The sequence below is a fragment of the Chrysochloris asiatica genome, unplaced genomic scaffold (assembly GCF_000296735.1).
Source record: "Chrysochloris asiatica unplaced genomic scaffold, ChrAsi1.0 scaffold00490, whole genome shotgun sequence".
Taxonomy (NCBI): domain Eukaryota; kingdom Metazoa; phylum Chordata; class Mammalia; order Afrosoricida; family Chrysochloridae; genus Chrysochloris; species Chrysochloris asiatica.
In genome coordinates this window covers 982,100-989,660 of record NW_006409008.1, presented here as the reverse complement: position 1 = coordinate 989,660, position 7,561 = coordinate 982,100, and the positions used below count along the sequence as shown (strand labels likewise).

General features: G+C 41.1%; 1 pseudogene; it reads right to left on the bottom strand.

The window, feature by feature from the left end:
- Positions 1–7,561, bottom strand: part of LOC102836318 — a 23,314-nt pseudogene that overhangs the window by 9,211 nt on the left and 6,542 nt on the right.

Genomic DNA, 7,561 nt, shown 5'->3' with positions numbered 1-7,561 from the left:
AAAAAAAAAGAACCAACAGATCTGTGTTGGAAGAGGTGCAACCAGAGTGCTCCTTGGAGGCCAGGATGGACAAACTTCGTCTTTCATACTTTGGACATATTGTCAGGAGGGAACCAGTCAACTAGAGAAGGATATCAAGTTTGGTAAGTTCGAGGGTCAAAGAAAAAGAGGACGACCCCCAGCAAGATGGATTGGCAAAGTGGCAGCATCAATGGGCTCAAGCCTGGCAACAATTGTGAGATTGGCCAAGAACCAGGCAATGTTTCGTTCTGTTGTGTATATGAGTTGGTACCGACTCAATGGCACCTAACGACAACAATGCTACCAGAGCTCCTTTAGGCTGCTTTACTTCTGCTTATCGTTAACTTTTATAGAAATGACTCATAGTCATTGGATATGTTTGCGGAGCAGTTTATGAAATGATATAGATTAACTAGATAAAGGAATGCATTGTTTTCTTGGCAGACTGTAATATCATAGATTGAAATAGTGATTGTTTTAGGAATTTTCCAGCAAAAGAGTCTTGCAAATATTTGCAAAAGAAAGAGACCATATTAGAAAATAGATTGTAAACTATTAGTCATATTAGAAAATAGATTGGAAACAGTTAGTCAGTTAAGTCTGAGTGAAGACACTGACACTAAGGTGCCTGCCGCAACTAAAGATGACTGACTGTCTTAGGTCTGAATCACAACTCCATTGTTTCATTAACTTGTTCAAAATTCTCTTTTATGCCTTCTGAAGAATATAGCCTATCATTTAGAGCTGTATCTTATTGTGAAATTTTAACCACCCTCAACAAGCAACAGAATGGCTAAGAATATGGTTTGTGAAGAAATGCTTGTTAGTAAATATTTGTCAAGATGGTCTCAGAAAAATGTTTGAACACCAGGTCTCAGCAAGAATGTATGCATAATTTATTGTTTTTGTTGTTGTTAAGTGCCATAGACTCGGTTCCGACTCATAGTGACCCTGCACAGGGTTTCTGAGGCTGTAAATCTTTACGGGAGCAGAAAGCTTCATCTTTCTCCAGTGGTACAGCTGATAGTTTTGAACTGATGACCTTGAGGTTAGTAGCCCAATTTGTAACAACTACGCTACCAGAGCACCTTTATTAGTTGGTGCTAAAAAAACAATTATTGAATAAATCAGGTAAATATGTGCAATTTCTACTTGTCATTGTCTTGTAACCAAGTGTAATGCCAACCACCCATGATTATAGTCCAGTCCTCATTTTTCTGTATAATAAATTCACTTCTCCCTGAGAATATCAGAGTATCTTATTGAATTCTCATTGAATGCAGCCGCAATTACAACCAGTCTATACTAAAACACTCTTTTTTAATTTTAATAGACTATGATTCTACTCTTTGATACATTTTCCCCCCAGAACTAATCTCTAATCTCATTCTCACAAGAATTAATTGTCTTCTACTAAATACAAAGATAAGAATCCATCAGCTTGTTGACGAATCTATTTGAGCTACCTTCCTTCTCTACTTCCATTACTCCATTATAAATACACTTGCATCCATAGCCATCAATGGCCCCTTCCTGGTAATGTGAACCACATCTCAACTGTGTACTACATCCAGACTGTTGCAACTTTCTCCCACACTGCACTTTATTACTGCTATTTCTCCTATACCCTCAATATATCTCTCCTCATACTTTTCTAAAAGCATTTAAATCCATATTCTAAGATCAAAATGTCCCATTCTTTGACCCTACATATCCATCTGCTCTACTTCTAGGCAAATATTCCTAAAACTTTAATGTAAGATAAACTTCATATTCTTAACAATTGTTAACAGAGACACTGAAGAACAGGAATGTATGACTACTCTGGGTGTATGTAAGCATTCACAAAGATACCTGATAAATGTCAAATGTTTCAAGAACAAATAAAAAGAAATAATGTGGAGACAGATAAACACAAAACTGCAAAACCCTTCTGAGATAAAACAACTATGCTAGCATGAAGCTGATTAAAGTTTATCTTGGGCAAAGAATTTAACGTTAGGCAATTTCAAATTCTATAAATTACCCATTAACTTGATATCAGTTGCTTTCAGACAATAGTGGCATGATTTCAAGCAATCATGTTGAAACTTGTTGTTATTAAGTGCCATCGAGTTGGTTCTGTCCCACAGAGACCCTGTATAGGGTTTTTAAGGACTGACTGCTGGGTTTGAACTGCAGACCTTGGGGTTAGCAGTCCAGTGCTTATCCTAAAGTGCCACATCAGGACTAAATGTTGAAACTAGTCAATAGTTAATTTTCTACTCTGTTTTCTCTTCACATCCTTAAAAGCCTCATTACAACTAGCTTGTATTGAAGTATTTGTTTAAAAACTAAATGGTCTTCCTGTAAGCATACAGTATAATAAACTGCTTGAACAAACCATGTATATTCACTTTTATTTATTTCTGCTGTATTTTTAACACAATTATAAAAGTCCCAAAAATCTTTTGTTAATGTTTTTTGATATGCACAATACTAAAAATTGAAACAAATATTTATATATTTATTTGAAGTAACAATAAAAACTCATTACAGTAATATAAAAAAATATATTTTAAGAAAATTAATTACATTTTCCAAAACAGAAAAAGAATTACTAAAAAACAGTGGTGGTATAATTTTTTTCTTCTCTTAGAAATCAGTGTTTAGTCTTCAAATAAACTAACACTTAAAAATACAAACAGCACACAAACTAAGTGGTCTAACCATGCCTTCCCCTTCCTTCTTGGGCCAGACCAGGGGCGGGGAAGGGTGCAACCAATACAGGGCTCAGGTGTGTGGCAGGGACTGTTGTTGTTGTTAGGTGCCATCGATTCAGTACCAACCCATAGCGACATTATGCACAGCAGAACGAAACACTGCCTGATCCTGGGCCAACTTTCACTATTGTTGCTATGCTTGAGTCCATCAATGCTGTCATTTGGACAATCCATCTTGTTGGGGGTCTTCCTTTTTTTCTCTGACCCTTCACCTTACCAAACATGGTATCCTTCTCCAATGACTGCTTCCTCTTGACAATATGTCCAAAGTATGAGAGATGAAGTTTCTCTAGCTGCACTTCTTCCTAAACAGATCTATTGGTTCTTTTGGCAGCCCATGGCAATTTCATTAATCTCCTCCAACACCATAACTCAAAGGCATCAATTCTTCTACGGTCTTCCTTATTCATTGTCCAGCTTTCACATGCATATGAGGTTATTTAAAATGCCATGGCTTGGGTCAGGCACACCTTAGTCTTCAAGCTGGCATCTTTGCTCTTCAACACTTTAAAAAGGTCTTGTGCAGCAGATTTGCTTAATGCAATATGTCATTTGATTTCTTGACTGCTGCTTCCTTGAGTGCTGATAGTTGATCCAAGAAGAATAAAGTTCTTGACAACTTCAATCTTTTCTCTGTTGATAAGAATGTTGTTTATTGGTCCAGTGGTGAAGATTTTTGTTTTCTTTACATTGAGATGTAATCCATACCGAAGGCTGTGCTCTTTGATCTTCATCAGTAAATGTTTTAAGTCTTCTTCACTTTCAGCAAGCAAGGTTGTATCATCTGCATATCGCAGGTTGTTAATGAGTCTTCCTCCAATCCTGATGCCATGTTTTTCTTCATAGAACCCAGCTTCTCGGATTATTTGCTCAGCATACAGGTTGAATAAGTATGGTGAAAGAATACAACCTTTTCACACACCTTCCTTAATTTTAAAACATTCAGTGTTCCCATGTTCTGTTTGAACAACTGCCTCTTGGTCTAAGTACAGATTCCTCATGAGCACAACTAAGTGTTCCAGAATCCTCATACTTCACAATGTTGTCCATAGCTTGTCATGATCCACACAATCAAAAGCCTTTGCGTAGTCAATAAAGCATAGGTAAACATCTTTCTGATATTCTATGCTTTCAGCCAAGATCCATCAGACATCAGCAATGATATCCCTTGTTCCATGGCCTCTTCTGAATCCAGCTTGAACCTCTGGAAGTTCTCTGTCAATGTATGATTGTAGCCATTTATGTATTACCTTTAGTAAAACTTTACTCGCATGAGATATCAAAGAGACTGTCAGATGATTTTCGCATTTTGTTGGGTCACTTCTCTTTGGAATTGGCAAAAATATGGATCTCTTCCAATCAGTCAGCCAGATAGATGTCTTCCAAATATCTTGGCAGAGATGAGTGACTAGGGGCATGGAAAGGGCAGAAGGAGGCAGGTGTTATCTGGGTAGGGCCAGGTATTGGGGCCAGGGAAAGGGGAGGATTCCCGCGGAGTGCCCAGGCCCTGGCCCTGGCCATATGGGTAAGGTAGGGGCCCAGGTCCTCCTCAGGACTGCAAGCCATGGACCCTGAGGGCCGAAGGAAGTAAACTCCTGCTGTCCCGGGTTCATTGGTTTTTGTGAACTCACTAGTTGGCTACCTCTGTATAATTTTCTTTGGTCCTAATATTGTTCATTCTATGCTTCTAAATCCAGTAATTACAGCTTCTGAGAAAATGGTTTCTTTTACAATGCCTCCACTATGTTGGCAGTGCGTGGAGTCCTGGGAACAAATCTTTCTGAGGAACAAGCGATAGACACCTGGGATGGAAGTCAGAACTGCTCCTTATTTGATTATTCAGTTATGTTTAATATCCATGAACAATAATGGGTTTGAAACCCCTTTTTAGAGTCGAGGCAGTAAAAGTTTCCTCAGATAACTTAGAAAGGCAAGGAACAGGTATATTGGGAATATGAGAAAAGGTTTTTAAACTACCCAAGGTTTGTACATAAAGTGGAATGGTAAATTGTGGGAATGTTAGATTAGAGGATAATAGTGGCAGCCCCATTTAACCGCCTCTGACTATAATCAGTTTGACCCAGATGCTCTCCTTCCTCCTGAAAGTATATAGAAATGTGATAATTAAGAACAATGTAGCATTTTAGATATAGATAAATGAAGCCTGGTGCCCGAGATCTTGCTCACAAACAAAAGTTTGCAAAGTATACAGAGACAGCTTGGCTCCTTTCAGGAACCTTGCTTTATGTTAAGTATCCTTGAGAAACCGCACGTCACTGCTCTAGATCATTTAAACCTAAAAAGTAATATATAATAGCTTGATTGAACCTTTTTTATGTAAAAATAAAACTGTTAGATTGTTAAGAAAAACTATGAAAATATCTTAAAAGTTGTTCCTGTGAATCATTATGTCCTGTTTTGAATGATTAATCACATTTCAGTTCCGTATACTGTCTTAATCACATCCTCCCTTTGTGAATTACATCCTTCCTTTGTAACAAATCCCTCCCTAAAAAAGAGAATAAAAGGCTGAGGTAGAGTTAGTTCTGTGTGCAATGCTAGGCAATATGTTTGCAGATCTGTCTAACTGCCAGCTTGCATCATATCTATGTGTCTGTCTTTTTTGTATATATTTCATCTCTCTCTTTCTCTATCCCTTTCACCGCCAGATCTTCCTTCTTTGTGAAACCCACACTTCTTTGTCGAGGCTGGACCCCGACCTAGGGCCTCGACACTGCTGGGTGCAGGAGATGAGTCAGGCAAACTGGCTGTGGTTCTGAGGCAGCTGCTCCTAAGGTCTCTAACCCACCGGGTAGAGCCAGCCCTGCCCAGACAGCTAGTTAATGGTAGAAATCTTCTAGGAGAAGTGCACCTTTGAGGCATTTGTGGAATCTCATGGTGTTTGTAAGCTCTTCAGCCACCTTTGCAGTCAGAGGGGCAGCCTAAGAGGAACCTAGGGAGAGGGGGCCTTCTCTCCAGGTAGACAGATGGCCACTTGGAGAGGGCAGGGCTCAGCTTCTTCCCATTCCTGTTTCTTAATATCCTTTCCAACTCAATAGATGCAGGTCTTGAGGAGGGCAATTTGGAAGGGATGTGGTCCTGAGTCAGCTGCTTCACCCTCAGCTGCTTTTGAATCACCTCTTGCATCCTTATTCTCCTCATAGTCTTTCACCTCTTCTGTGTCTTCTCCAGGACGACACACCTGGGTCTTCAGGAAGGCACTTGCGCTTGGGATGGAAGAAGGACTCTCAGTTTCTCCTTCCTCCTCAGCTGCTCCTGAATCACTCATTCCGCATCATCTCCCTCAAAATCTTCTCCAGGATGGTACACCCAGGCCCTCAGGAATGCAGTTTCAGATGGGTGAAGGGGGAAGCTGGGGAGGACTCTCAGCTTCTCCTTCCTCCTCAGCTGCCCATGAAGCATCATCCTCATCTTCTTCCTCTGTGTTCTTGGGTTGATACTGTCAGGATCTGAAAAAGTATGGTCCTGAGCTAGCATCTTCTTTCTCAGCTATTTCCTTTGTGCTTCTATCCTTCTCTTTCTTAGACTCTCCTGAGGTCCTTGGGTTGGAGCCTAAACATGAAGGGGGCTTGGCAGTCTTTGTAACTTCTTTATTTTTGGCTCTTCTATCTTTCCCCTCCTCTACCTCTGCTGGACAATACATCCAAATGCTAAACTTGGAGCCTAGAGATAACGGAGTAGTAGAGGACCTGGAAAGAGCTCTGGTAGCATAGTGGTTACGAATCGGGCTATAAACCGCAAGGTCAGCAATTAGAAATTACCAGCTGTTCTATAGGAGAAAGATGAGGCTTTCTGCTTCTGTAAAGATTTACAGCCTCGGAAACCCTGTACAGGGTCACTATGAGTCTGAACCGACTCCACGGCACACAACAACAACAACAGAGGGCCTGGAAGCTGCTTCCTTTACAGCTTCTCCACCGTTTACTTCTTCCTTCTCCTCTGGCCCTAGATGGAGCTCTCAGGGTGATGGGGAGTAAGAGAAGGCCTTGGTCATTTCTGTATTGTCCTCCGTTGCTTCCTTCTCTTCCTCGGAATCTTCCTCCCCAAGAGTGTTCCCCAGAGTTCTTCTTAGAAGACTGGGGGGCAGGGCAGGAGCTTGGCTGTCTTTAAGTTCACCTTCCTGTTCTTCAGCCACACTAGTTGCTTCTTTCTCCCGGTACTCTAAGTCATCAACATTTGAAACATCAAGAAAAGAACTGTTGGCTTTGAGGGCAGGGCAGGTGTGCATATCTGTTTCTCCCTCCTCCTCAGTTGCTCCACTGTTTTCAGCCTTCCCTGGAGTGGTCCTGCCCCATGTGGTATGGTGGAAGGTCAGAGAAGCCTCAGCTTCTTCCTCTAGTGCAGCTTCTCCTGTTATTGCTTCCACAAAGCAGGGCTCTGGAACTCCTGGGCCCCTCAAGTGACTCCAAGCCCGACTGAGGAGGCCACCAGTGGAGATAAGAGGAATAAGGTGTGGGCATTCTTCCAGGGGTGTCCAGAGGAGATGCTTGGCCGGGAGTTATCTGTCTTGGTGGTTTGGGCTGCACATTACCCAGGGGACAGAAGTGCCGGCTCAGGCTGCCAGAAGCGATTCCAGGTCTGGGTGGCTCTGGATTCTGACTCCTTCATTTCATCCTTAGGTGTCAGGCTCAGATACTTAAAGTAAGCACAGTAGCTACAGGCGAGAACAGGGTCTTGCGGCATAGAGTATGAAATCCGTCTGATCATGTTTACATTCTTGCAAAAAATTTTTTAATAGCCATCTTTTTTTTTTTTTT